The following is a 13,381-nucleotide window of genomic DNA, read 5'->3' as shown; positions in this document are numbered from 1 at the left end:
TGCTTTCCCTCCTGAAAATGTGGTGTTCAGTATGTTGAGTTTATGTGCAGTACTTGAAAAGACAAACCAACAAAAAAACTCTTAAGTTGTGGATTATTATTCAAACAGCTTAACTAGTGCATTTTTTTCAGAATAAACTGAACAATGATAAAATTATTTTTAATACATTAAACCAAGAAGACTAAGTTGACCAAAAAAACCCCCATTTATACACATATGTACACACACGTATATATTTTTTTAATATCTGAGAAACAAGAAATCTGAGACAACGTTAAAATAACTAAATGCTTTTTATTCTACTAGTATTTATACAGCATTCTGTGTAGCCTTATTTACAATTTTTGTTTTCTGCAAAGTCATATGTTTTTAGCCGTGATTGTGGTCTGTGCCAAATGGTTCACCTTGTCTTGTGTAATGAGTATAAACAACTGGTCACTGCACTGACCAATGAAACTAATAAAGATATATGGCACTGTGCTTGCTTAGGGAGTCACATACAGAGTCTTAAACTATATGTGACATTTATACCAAAGTAACATTGTTCCAAACTCTCTTGCTCTCTACTTACAAATTCTGAAGAAGAACAAACTATTTGACTGATGGTTTGCTAAATTTAATATGCTTAGCAAGTGAAATTATTGCCTACTCTAATGCTGTGTAATTATTAAGATACACTGCTTTTAAAAATACCAAGTGAATAATATTGATTTAGTGAACTGCTATTTAGAAAAATGCCAGCAAAGGAGGAATATTTTATTTTAGCTGCCTTAGAGCTGTAATGGCTCTGTACTGAGATATGCGTGTGGAAATAAATTATGCACAAGGTAAACTATTTTGTTATACAGTACCCGTAATATTAATTAAGCTGTAATTTTTACCAACAAAGCTTTAATTTAACAAATAAACAGGAATCATCTGTACTGTTCTTTGAAATATACAACTTTGGGGCTGTAATAAAACATTCAGGAGCACCTGCAATTAATTTTAAAGCAAATAGTGTGACTAGCAACTTTAAAGGGTAATTGTAATTTATAATTTATTTATTTGAGTTATAGTGGATATAATTACAGTTATAATGCATTATTATTTTCATACAAATGTTAGATCTATCTAGTTTACATTTAAAGTGGGCAGAGTGGTGCAATAATAGCATATATACACGTATATTCTACCCTTAAGAACAACATGCAACGTAATAGATACGGATGGACCATTGTCAGCCAAAGCAGTTCCAAAGACACTTTAGCTTACATTAAAATAGATGTGTATGTTTTCCCTTTAAGACGGTTAAACTGCATTCAGAACTTCAGAGGATGCCACATTTATATAGTAAATCTGTAATCTGTTTGTATGACTAGTTGATATTTGTAACAGGATATCATGTCTGGTGATTTTGCTATAAATGTTAAAAATAAGTGATGGTGGCTGTCCTAGTTGTCTTTTTTAAACAAAATTTTAAAGACTATTAGACTTTACAAATTATATACGTGATTTTTATTTTTGCTTAGAGAAATATAACTGTGAGAGAAACAGCACTGCAGGAAAAAAAGGAAGCAATTATATAGACTTGTTTTGTTTGTGGCTAACAGAATGCTGAAGTGGCAGATTTGCAAATTTGTAAGCGAGAAAAGCTTAGTGTTCATCTTTATCAGCCAAAGTGGTTTCTTGTTAGCTGAGCAGCAAGCTAGAAAGCGACCGATTTTGACAACATAATTTACATCTTTGTATAAAACTATTGCTGGCAGCCGAACTAATTTGCGCTGGATTAGGTTGTTTGTCTCTGCTGCTGACTAACCATGCAATCTATCAGGGACCGTTTTCAAATATCACTTTTCAACTGTGCCCTTGAGAGGAGGAATTGATCGGGAATATACAGAGCAAAATTACTCCAATAACTTTATAGAAAAAACAATTACTGAATCATACAGATGTGAATAATTCTGAAAAGCTGAAATAAATGTAATGAATTTAGCTCTGTGTCTGTCTTTAACATACACATCCAATTTATTAACATGAAACACTTTTTCTTTTATTTTTTCTGTTTTCTTTTTTTAATTTGTAGGAAGATTTTATTGTACAGGTAGATAGTTCTACGTGAGGATACTTGCCTTCTGAAAATATATACTAACTTGAGTTTGAGATATTCTTTTCTCTTGTACCACACTTTAGATATCATTTCTGCAGAACAAATGGGACCTTAGTGTTGTGCAAGTGCAAAATAACTTTGCCAACTTTTCCAGTGAAATTGTTAGCGGTCTCATATCATATAATAAAAAGAAGCGCTAGTGACATAGCTAATAAATCCATGCATACTTTACTGTATCTTCTAAATACAAACATATCACCAACTTTATTGTAGTGAGGAAAAAAAAATGCAGTCTTTTTGTTTCTTGTGAATGTAGCAGATTTTTCTTCCTCCCTTCTAAGGTTATGGATGATAGAATAATATAAGTGAGAAAAAAGTGGTTTTGCAACTGATAACCAATCCTTAGCTGTTTATAAGATGCTCTAGATTAGCTAGCAAACAAAAAACCATTAAGCACCTATTATTTTAAAGCAGTGGGTACATTTTTCATCACTTTCTTCTTATGAATTTTCACTTGTGCATCCTGCTGGAGGTAATTAATTGCTTTCAGTTCAGAGGAGTAATAATGCAATAAATTATGCTGGTATTTCTTGTCAGGGAAGAATCATATTGCTGCTTCCTCACTGAAGGAGGACTAATAATAATCTAGCTGGAGTCACAGACTCCAAAGAGTGCCTGTACCATTAAAATTTATGTATAGAATCAGAAGACTAACTGTTCCCTAAAATTACATTAAAATCTGATTCTTCTGTGAAAAAATAGCCTCTCGTGATGACAGCCCAAGAAATAAGAGTCTCATGCTCAATCGTCTTTTCTTTTTCTGACCTTGGGCACATCACATCACTTGCCCTGTGTGGGCTTCCTATCTGTGAAGCATGGCTGACGTGCTGACATTTCACAGCATCTGTGAGGCTTTGCAGCATTAACATTTAAGTTGCTCGAGACTATGATGATTAGGAGCACAGGTAAATCTCCTGGTTTATGATTATTGATGAGTGTACCTGCAAACATAATTTCTCTGGATTGTGGTTTTACAAATACTGTGGTTTTACAGCCTGGATGGGCAATGAATCTGCAGTGTTGAGTGGTACTGGGGCATCTCAGAAAGCAACGTGGACACAACTATGGAGACGGAGCGCCATGCATGGGATTAAGCCAAGCATTTTTGGGTGGATAGCAGCTGCATAAGCAAAATGTGATTCCCTAGCCCTCCTGGCTGGCTGGCAGAGGGGTCATCCTGGCGGTGTGATTGGTGCTCTTGCCCACGATTTGAAAGTTGCTAGTCCAGAGTGCAGAGCTAGTACCCTCACAGGGTATGGGTGGGTTTGTTTTCTATTTCCTATTTTCTAGAGGAAATTTCATAAGTATTTCTAAATAATGGTGAAATTCAGTGTCTGTATTCAAAATGACTTACTCAAATTTTAGGAATACAAAAGGAATGTCTTACAAACTCTTTGATAGATGACTGCCTAAGGGACAATCTCCTTTGCGACTTGTTCTCCTTTCAGGAATTGTTTTCACTTTTACAGAGTCATCATCACATCATCTCAATGCTTAAGACAACATTGGCTAAGTACAGCTAAGCTGGGTACTCTTTTGATGTCATTCTGAGTAGTTTTTTATTGGAAGAAACAATATGGATGAGAGCTTTGTATTACTACTTCTATTTAACAACATCAAACCCTGTTACTGAAACAAAACGAAACTGTGAGATGTTTAGGTCCTAGCCTACAAAGTCAATGTACGCCAAGTCCATCTTCACCAAGCCAGTTCGCTCTCTCTTTTTGCCCATAAGGGTGATGCTTAAGGCAATGTTGAGCAGACCAGTGTAGCAGTCAACCTTTTTGCTGACAAACTGTTGCCTCCTACTGCTGCTGTTTGGCGCTGGAGAACATGATAGAAATTGAGCCTATGTCACAAGATGCTATCACTTGACTATCTCTTAGAGGACTGATGGAAGTTTTAAAGGCAGCTAAGATTTTACGATGCTGTTCTATTTCTTTACATGGTGCAAAGCTTTCCCCTTTCACTGCCTCCAAACTGAGCAGCTGTTAATCATTTTAATCTGTGAGCATTATTCTAGAGTGGTGATAAGATGCGGATGTTGAAAAAGTTATTTCTTCAATTCAATAACTGAGATAGAGCCAGCAGATACTTTTATCAGTCTCCCTGGGGGTTCTAGCAGGTGTAAGTGCCTCCAGGAAAATGGCTTGGTTAGAAGGTCCGATATGAACTAAATCATTTTGGAAAGCATTTGCTTTCCCAAATACACTCCTGAATATTTCAGGAGTAAAACACGGTTGTTCTCATTTATTGGTAGATTCCAGGTGATTTGGCAAAACTAGTATTTTCAGTTACCCTAGATGTTGTAGCCTCTAAAATAACGAAGTTGCATAATGTTGGGTATCTTAAAAGCTGCTTTTTGTGCCATTTTGCATTTTGTCAAAATTCAAAAAAAAATATGAACAATAAGATATGAGTTACCTTATTCCATAGAAAATGTGTTGCCTTTCCTATCCAGTTTTTAGCCTCAGAAAGGTAACGTCATCGTCTAAGGCCTACTTTGCTAGACTGAGCAAAAGATCCTTTTTTTTTTTTTTTTTTTTTTCCTAGCAAATAAATCTGCTGCCTCGTTGCTCGTTTTGAGATTTAGTCTGAGCACTCCGAGTCCCTGGAGTGTAAGGCATACTGAATGGAGAAATCATCCTGGTTGCCAAAGCCTTCGTTTTGTGAATATGATAAAATTAGACACTGTTTCAAGTGAGAAGTCTGTCACTTCTGCTTCTCTCCCACAGTCTTACTAAACTCCATATTAAACTTCATGCCTAATAGAGTGTTGTGAGAGTCAGGCAGGTGTGCAGTTAAGCAAAACTTGACATCTAAGAGAAAAATCTAGGTAAAGATCCTGTAATCATTTTGAAAAATGTCATGGTGTGATGGATAGTCATGGTGAAGAGGCAAAACTCAAGTTTTTTCAGTATCATCTGCTCTGCCGACTGTTAGAGCCAGTGGGAGGCGGTAACAAAATGGTAATATTAGACACCATCGTCTGTGTGCTGCTGTCCTCATCAGACACATTCCATTTCTCCTGTGGTGAGGGCTTCTCAGGGATGCTCTTTTCCCATAGTGCTGGAGGGGTTGGCTAGACCCTGGTCCCATTTGGCCACTGTGGCTTGCCAAGGGCTTGACATTGTTGGCCATTGCCAAGTCAATGCTGTCCTTACTGTAGGCTCTTCAGTTTGTCACACTGTCACCTCCAGTGGCCGTCAATCAGGAGCCTTTTGCCAGGCTGCTTGTTGCTAATTCTCTGTCAGCAAGTGTATGAAGATCATAATCTGGAAAAGAGGGTTTCTTAATGTTCTTGTTTATGCGGGCAAATGGTTAAAATTTCACATGTAAAAGATTAAATATTATAATCACATAATTAGAAAAAAATGTTGCATTTAATGTAGCATTTTTCTATTTATATAAATGACAACTAATGGTTTCTTTTTTTTCCCCTAGCTTTAGGAAAGATTCTTCAACTTTGTAATTTTAAAACATTTTCTCCTACACATGTCATTGTTCTTTTTAATAGGATCTGCCAGAACAACTCTGAGCAAAAGCTCTGCATTTTCACATTATTATCTCATTGTCTATCCCTAGTGTTATAGCCTTACTGTGACTTCCTAACTAATCAGCTATTTCAACTTTCATTCCATAAGCTTTATGTCTGAGTGTAATTAAATGAGCATTAAGTCCTTTTTTTACTAGCAAAGCCTGAAAGTTCTGATATTACAGTAATAAGTGTGAAGTGAATTTTGAATGGCATTTATATCCTTTCATGGGCTCTAAATGTTTGATTTGCATAACTAGTTAAAATGATATCAGAGCAGCATATTGATTTAATTCCATCTCAGAAAACTGTTAATTAATAATGATAATAAATGTGTCAGTCCTTTATTATCTGCTTTGAATTGGTGATGATGTCTATATTAATACTACTTCAGTAATAGACCTCTGCTGGCTATTGTTGGCAAAGCTTTGACGGTTTGAATAACTAGCAATCAGAATTTATAAAATTTATTACAGATCAGATTTTAAAAGAATAGTCATTTTATCACATGTGTAATTTTATTAACACCTACTACTTAACATTTTATTTAAATAAATCACTAAGAAAGGAACTGGCAAGGCTTTTGAACAAAGAAGAGGTTTTCATTTCTTTTGACTTTTTTTTTTTTGACCTCACAAGTCAAGTATTTATGAGCCATCACTCCATTTATGTAAAAGGGAGAACTCAAAAAGCAATATACATTTCAGTTTTCCTTAGTAATAAATAGGGAATATTTTTAAAAAAACTAAGGGCATTTTGTGCTAAAGGCATGCTTGGTCATTACAGGTGTATTTTTGTATTATTTTGCTATAACTTTTTCCTCATTTTATGATGATGTGTGTTACTTTGACTATTTCTTCTGACTTCAGAATGATATTAGATTATCTGCTCATCATTTTCCACTATCACTGTTTCGTTTTAAAACAGAATGGATTTGAAGTCATATTTTCCTCCTCCATTTCAGAGACTAGCAGAAGAGTCCTTTCTATTCATACTACTTAAGATTGCTTTTTTGATTCCTTTTAAAAAAAGGAACATTATCTTCAAAGTTGAGTACTTTCCCTTTTAGTCACTTGTAACATAGTTCCATACTGCAGTTCCATGTTCAGCAGTGTGTTGCTGAATACTGAGGCTGTTAATGTGTTTATATATTCTTTCTTAGATGAGGAAATGTTCAGAAAGTTTGTCATTCTAAAGAGACATTGCATTTGTTTTGCATGTGCCCTGAATGTGTGTCTTGTAGCAACATTATTGAAATATTTTTTTTAGTGTTTTCTTTTTTCCCTTTATCTGAATCTTTGGGATTTAAAATATTTAAATTTATTTTAGTTTGCAGTGAAAAATGTCAAATCTGAAAGGAGCATGGCTTGGAATGGGAGCTGCAGTGCAGCTAATAGACAATAACACTCTAATGTTAGCAGTACTCAAATATTCTTGCAAGCACTTTATTTGCAGCCCTAATTAAAAATAGTAATTTCTTAGATATCTTAAGTGTTCGATCTCTTGTAATGCATTTGAAAAGTCAGTGGCTAAGGAGTTTTTTTTCTTTAGAGATTTACAGGTAACTAATATGAACAATAGGACTAATAAGAATAGAAAAATAGGCAGTGAAGTTGACTACTGTGTTTCGTAAGCACTGCACTTCCAGAAATTGCCTCCACACAGTATTTTGTAGAGAGCAGTGAACTTGTTCTGATGTGATCAGGCACCATATGAACATGGTTAACACAGGACCAAACTGGAGCTTATAAATTCTGTTTAGGGGAAGCTGATAGGAGCACTGCAGTGAAAGCCAAAATTGGGTTACAAATAACATCAAATCTGTGGAGATTTCTGCTTTTGTTTGCACAACTATAGTGATAGCTGTGACAGCAAAATTATCTTTTTCTTTTGTATATTTGTTTGTTTTCTCCACCTTTAGCAGTCATGGTGTATGGCAGTTAGAGGATGCTGTAATAAGATTTCTTTTTAATTGGAACTTTTGGAAGTTTGGAACAATTGGAATTGAGTTTAGGCAGAGATGTTCTTTGTGTTTTGGGAAAACATTGTTGGAACAGTTTTGGACAGTTTGGACAGTTCTTGGTTACCAATTGAGTAACCTATAGCAAAGTGTTGATTCGATTTTGCAGAATGGTTAATAATAATAATAATAAAAGATAAGCTCCTAACTAAAATTTGCAGCTGGTATTTAACAGTGTACTGTACAATGATGACTCAAAGGAAAATATTAAATCTCCCTTTAAAAATAAAAGGGTGGGCAAGAAAACAGGATTGGAGAGGCTGGTGCTCTAGGTGCCTGTTAACCAAGTCTGCCACTACTCTGCACGTGAGTTCTTGCCACCACGTGCAGCCCTCCTTCTCAAGCAGCACTGACCTCTTCTGCAGGGGGTGCCAGGTCTACCCAGCTTGGTCAGATGGCTTTGTCACCCCGATCCACTGCTGATTTCAAGTTTCTCACTCCCCAAAGAATGGCAATTTGGTCAACTTCAGCTAAGTGCTTTGGCCATCTGTTTTTCATTGTGTTAATCAATTTAATTTAATTCCTTCTCTGAAAGCCTTGCTGAAAGTTTGTTGGCCTTTGAAGCTGGGGGAGAGATGGTGTGGAAGTCTAAGAATAGAGGCAAAATGTTGCGTTATGTTTCCTTTGTCAGTGTGTTACCCTTTTATGTGTTTTCTTATTTCATGACAAGACAGTGCATTCTGAGAGATGAATGGTTATCAGTCACATTAAAGAATGCCCTTTTTCTTTCTGTACTGCTTTTATAAATGACAATGATTTCTCAGTAGTAAAACTGGGTCTTTGCATGATTTTTATGGAAATTGTTAACTATTTTAACAAGTCATCTTTGCTATGTTTGTTTAAGAGGATGTTAAGTAAAGACCACTGCAGCAGCCTGCTGCAATGAGATGCATACAGAACATTGCTGGCAATTCAAACTTCATAAAGGTAATAGACGGTGTTTAACTATCCAAGTTGGAGTTAATCCAGAATTTTGGAGCTAAAAATCCTGTTTTTTTTTTTTTTTCATTTAATTTTAATGACCATGTCACCAAAATATTGGTCCAGACTGGTAAAAAGGCACTGATAAACTGTGTTCTGCCTGATAAATAATCTTAACTTGCACTTAGAAAAATAAATAAGACACACAGTGGGTTTTATGTGCAGGTTGAAATGTATTTATTGTTTCTTCCACTTGTATAAATTAGATGGTGGTGACAATATATCCAAATAACTTCTTTGAGGCATGGTTATTGTTAATAATTATGTGCTGCTAGTAATTAACAGGTGTGTGAAAAATGAATTAGTAATGAGAAGAGAGTTTGTAAGCCGTCTGTTATCATCCCTTGACAAATGCAAGCAAGGGCATAAGCTGAATATAAAGGCCCTTGATTATAGTTTAATGGGATTTGATAAGTTAACCCCTTTCTTCATGCTGAGCTTGCACTGCGGAAAGCTTCCCATCTGATGGTAATCTAGACTTCTGCACAAGAAAATATTCAGCAAAATATCTGGGATATTTGGGATTTAAAACTTCAAACCATGCTTTCCAAGTGACTTGTGACCTTTTGAAAATTCTGTGCAGTCAGTCAGGGATTACTGCAATAGAGGCTTTTGTGGACACTTCTTCCGTTATGGGAAAAAACTGATCCATAAACTGTCCTGGATATTCCCTGATGTTCAGCTTTTCAGACAACAAATGTGAGATTGGGCTGTAAGAGAGACTGTTGTGCCAGGGAGATGCTCAAGTACCAGGTTTCACAAGTTACAGGTTTGGTTTCTTAGGCTTTAATCCTCTCAAAGATAAAGTGCGATGGTGGCCTCCTAAAAAGTGTTCAGAAAAATTGTTATAAGACTTGGGATCTGATTAAAAAATGTAGTTCCTACACTTCAGGTTTATGGAAAAAGTTACAGACCAATGAAGCAAGTTGAATAATTTTAAGTTTTTATCTTAAAAAAGCTGCTTGTTATTCTTTTTCTTGATGGATTTCAGAGCTGTGTTAATCTTGTTTGGTGCTTAGCAATTCTTTTTTTGGACTTTTTGTTCTTTTCTTTTTGTGTGTAATATTGTAGTCTACTGTTTTTGTGGTGGTGGTGGTGTGTTTTTTTTATTTTATTTATTTATTCTCTGTTGGTTTTAGTTTTTAAATGACCTCATCAAGTAGGCAGTGTGTGTAAAGCAAATAACTACTTGAGTTCAGAACTTAAAGATATTAAATTTATTATGGAAGGTGTCTGAAAAACATGATGTTATGCTCATGACAGTTGGCTGACTTGAAAAATATCATATGCTTGACCTAAAAGGAGAACAACAGCTGCAAAGTTTGGCTGCAGGCATTTCTACTCAGTATTTAAAATATTTTTCACTTTTGTTTTGGGAGACACTGCGTTGTTGCTGCTATTCCTATGCTGTCTTTGTTGCTGGCAATAATAGATTTGTAAAACATTGGAGACACCTGATTTATGATGAGAAGAACAGAAGCTTTCAAGGTTTCTGAAACTGAGACTTACATATTACTTTTTTTGGAGAAAACTAAACTCTGCCAAAACTAGGTTAGGGAATGTCAGCGTTGAGATATGGTACGGGTGAGATGTGTCAGGTTCCTGTGTGGTCGCCCTGTGTTGATGCAATAGCATCTTTCAGGAGGAGTCTGGACGAGAAGATCCCGTACTTTTAAACTCTTCATCAGGAAGCTGCGTTTGAAGTTTCTCATATTTGGATGAATTTTCAGTGGTTTTCTAGCAGATTCCTCTTTCCTTGATAGAGTCCCTAGGAGAAAGTGACCTGTGATTTCAGACATGTTCTTGTGTTTTCTGATAAATCCTTATTCACTGCATGTCAATGAACAAAGTATTCCTGCCTTATTCCTGAAGACAATATGCTGCTTATTTAAGCACCTGAAGATATCAGATAGAATTGACGTGGTGCCTGAAATCTGGTGCTTGCTGAAGAAATTATTTGATACTTATTCTTAGTGATGTCCTAAGGTAAGGGAGAGTGGTCCTAGCAAACAAAGCTTGTAGGTCTAGCGTCCCCCCGTGCTGACTAAATATAGTCCTTTTAGATGTTCATGTAATACAGTTGTGTGTTCTGTATCATCTTATGTAACATGTAACCATTCCACTTTTTTCACTTTTTTTGTAATAGTTTTTTTTATTAGTAAAGGAAGCATTCCTAAGTATTTTGGAGACCTGTGTGGATTTATCTTTTGCTAACAGAAGGCTGCACCAGAATCATTTGCTACCGACAATATTTGTGATTTGAACTGTGCCATGACACTGTAATACAGGGAGTGCCGAGTTATTCAACTAACTTAAACTTCTTCTATGTCATCGCCTTCTTCCCTCCTCAGAGTCATTAGACCGGTCTCTTACAGTCCTTTTGGGGAAGAGGAATCCACCTTTCTAGCTCATTTGCTTCCCAAAACAGAGAAAGATAGGATTGCATGAGACTGCTTTGCAATGCAGATCTGCTGGAAATGGTCACTCTGTGTCATTTCAATTAGGTGACGTGGCCTCTGGGATGTGAGAAATGCTCGTACTGACATTTAGTAGGAGCTTCAGAGCTGCGCTGCATACTGGAAAACTGGGGTCAGAATCCTTCCTAGTAGCTTGTTGCATGTACTGAGTATTAGTTTTTGTGTGCCTCTCTATAAGAGATGTCACGGTGCCTTCGTTACAGTAATGTGGCGGTTACTGTTGACAGATCTTTGAGGAGACTGTGTTTTATAGCTTTGAAATTGTGAAGCTGCTCAAGAAAGTGTGTGCTGGTAAGCTCTTACGATTATCATGAATGGTCTCTGAGAACTCTTCATGTGGGTAATGAACCCAACTTGTTCAAATCTACTTGAGATCAGTATCGAAACAAATCTCCCAGTTGCAATTTCTTGTACTTCTATGCATACATACAGTATGGCTGCTCTTCAGCCTTTTATAGCCACTGCTTTTGCACAGTGACTAAAATGTCCTTCTCCTCATCTTCCGTTCTGCGTTTCCCTTATTTTATAAGTAGCTTCCCAAAGGGGAGCCTTGTATCTGTTAACTAGTGTTCAGTGACTGGTGCGTCAGCTCAGCTGTGCAACATGCCAACACTAACTGCTCCTAAATAACATCTATTTGCATAGTGCACTGAGAGCTGTGAACTCTCTTCTCATTAAGTGTGTGAGAACTTGCGCTCAACCAGAAACACTAAAAATTGAGCTGCACTCCTGTGGTTGCTTTATACTGTGAGCCCTTGCAGTGTATTACACCGCTGCGACGCTTTCTGAGGTGACGGATGCAATAATGCTGTAATGAAGGGAGAGAGAGTCATCTCTAGGAATGGGACACTTTGACATCCCTTTTAAACCACTTTGCATGCTCTCTCTTCTTGCTGTATTCCCTTAAACATATCCCTGTTGGGATCATAATGGTTTTGGTGATATCTGAACAATAATCAGTCGATGGTGGTGTAGGGTTGAAATGAATAATCTACTGAAAACACCCCATTGCCAAATTTGGCACTGTTCAACTTGGGTTTTGCAGTTCTTCGTGTGAAATTATGTAGTGATGTCCAGCAATATTTTATTGCAAGTTATGTTTTGTAGTGCTTGAGCAATATATAACTGTGATCAATGTTGTGACCTTAGGGAAATTGCTTATATAATTACAGAAAGTTTACAGTAGTAAGACAAGGAATGGGGAAAATATATCACTGTAAAATACAAATATGTTTAAATTACATTTAGGATTTGGAATAGTTCCTTGCTTGTGTTTTACAGAGTAATCTGTGATTTAAATCAGGTTTAGTTGTGGGTTTTTTTCTAAATTGGGTATTATAAATCAAGAGTAGTTGCTGCATATAGCACACAAGAGGATTTCTTATACATTTTAATGTTGCATAAGTAAGAAATACCAGTAGTTCAGCAGTAAAATTGCAAATGTAAGCAAAAGTGAAGATTTTTCTAAATTTAACTAGGTTGCATTTGTTTAGTAAACTCTAGCTATAATTTACTGTTTTATTGCATTTGCCTTTCAGAACTTGCTGGCTTTAAAAAAAAGGGGGGAAAAGAAAGGAAGCAGCTATGTTATAATTGCTCTGATACTAGGGGGAGCAGGAAGAAGAGGGGAAGCCATTAGGCAGTGTTCATACAATAGGTTAAAGTAGAGAAAATAAATCACAGCAAGATAATCTGCTTCTGCAGAAGACTTTTTTGGTTGAGAGTAAGGAATTTTTAGCTATGTGCATTTTGTATTTGTGGGTTACTGCAATTTCAAATAAAAACATCAAGCACAAGATATAGTGGTTATACCCTCTTAAGACTATCAAAACATAAAAGATAAGGGGCAGCTCTTCTTATTAAAGAGTTCCAAAATATAAAAAACAGAAAATCCTGTAGTTATTATCCTTTAGAACATAATGGACACATTTGTTTTGCAAGTGAGGAGGCTTAAAACTTGACATGAATTTCTCTATAGTTCCGCATGTGCATACTTTATCTCTGGCTAGATTTCTATGTCTCTCAGGCCGTTAATATAAAACCTGGCTTAGTTTAACTGTGGTTCGAAAGACGTGAACGCTGGGATTGGGCTGGATGATGTTGATTAATAGGTGTGCGAGGGTGAAAGACTCCAGGGCCAAGCAGTAGGTCCATCTTGGTGGCATCTGATGTTGATTGGCTTTGTCCTGCGCGGCTGCGCTGGAAGAGCGGACATTAAG

At 36.3% G+C, this 13,381-nt stretch overlaps 1 protein-coding gene across 2 annotated transcripts in view; it reads left to right on the top strand.

The window, feature by feature from the left end:
• LRMDA (leucine rich melanocyte differentiation associated) overlaps positions 1-13,381 on the top strand; it is a 609,951-nt gene that overhangs the window by 85,923 nt on the left and 510,647 nt on the right. The gene's annotated exons all lie outside the window — the stretch shown is intronic.

This window comes from Tinamus guttatus, unplaced genomic scaffold (assembly GCF_059628265.1).
Source record: "Tinamus guttatus ecotype Peru unplaced genomic scaffold, ASM5962826v1 Tinamus_guttatus_pri_ptg000246l, whole genome shotgun sequence".
NCBI classification, from domain to species: domain Eukaryota; kingdom Metazoa; phylum Chordata; class Aves; order Tinamiformes; family Tinamidae; genus Tinamus; species Tinamus guttatus.
The sequence above is the reverse complement of the archived record's forward strand: the minus strand, read 5'-3'. Positions and strand labels throughout refer to the sequence as shown.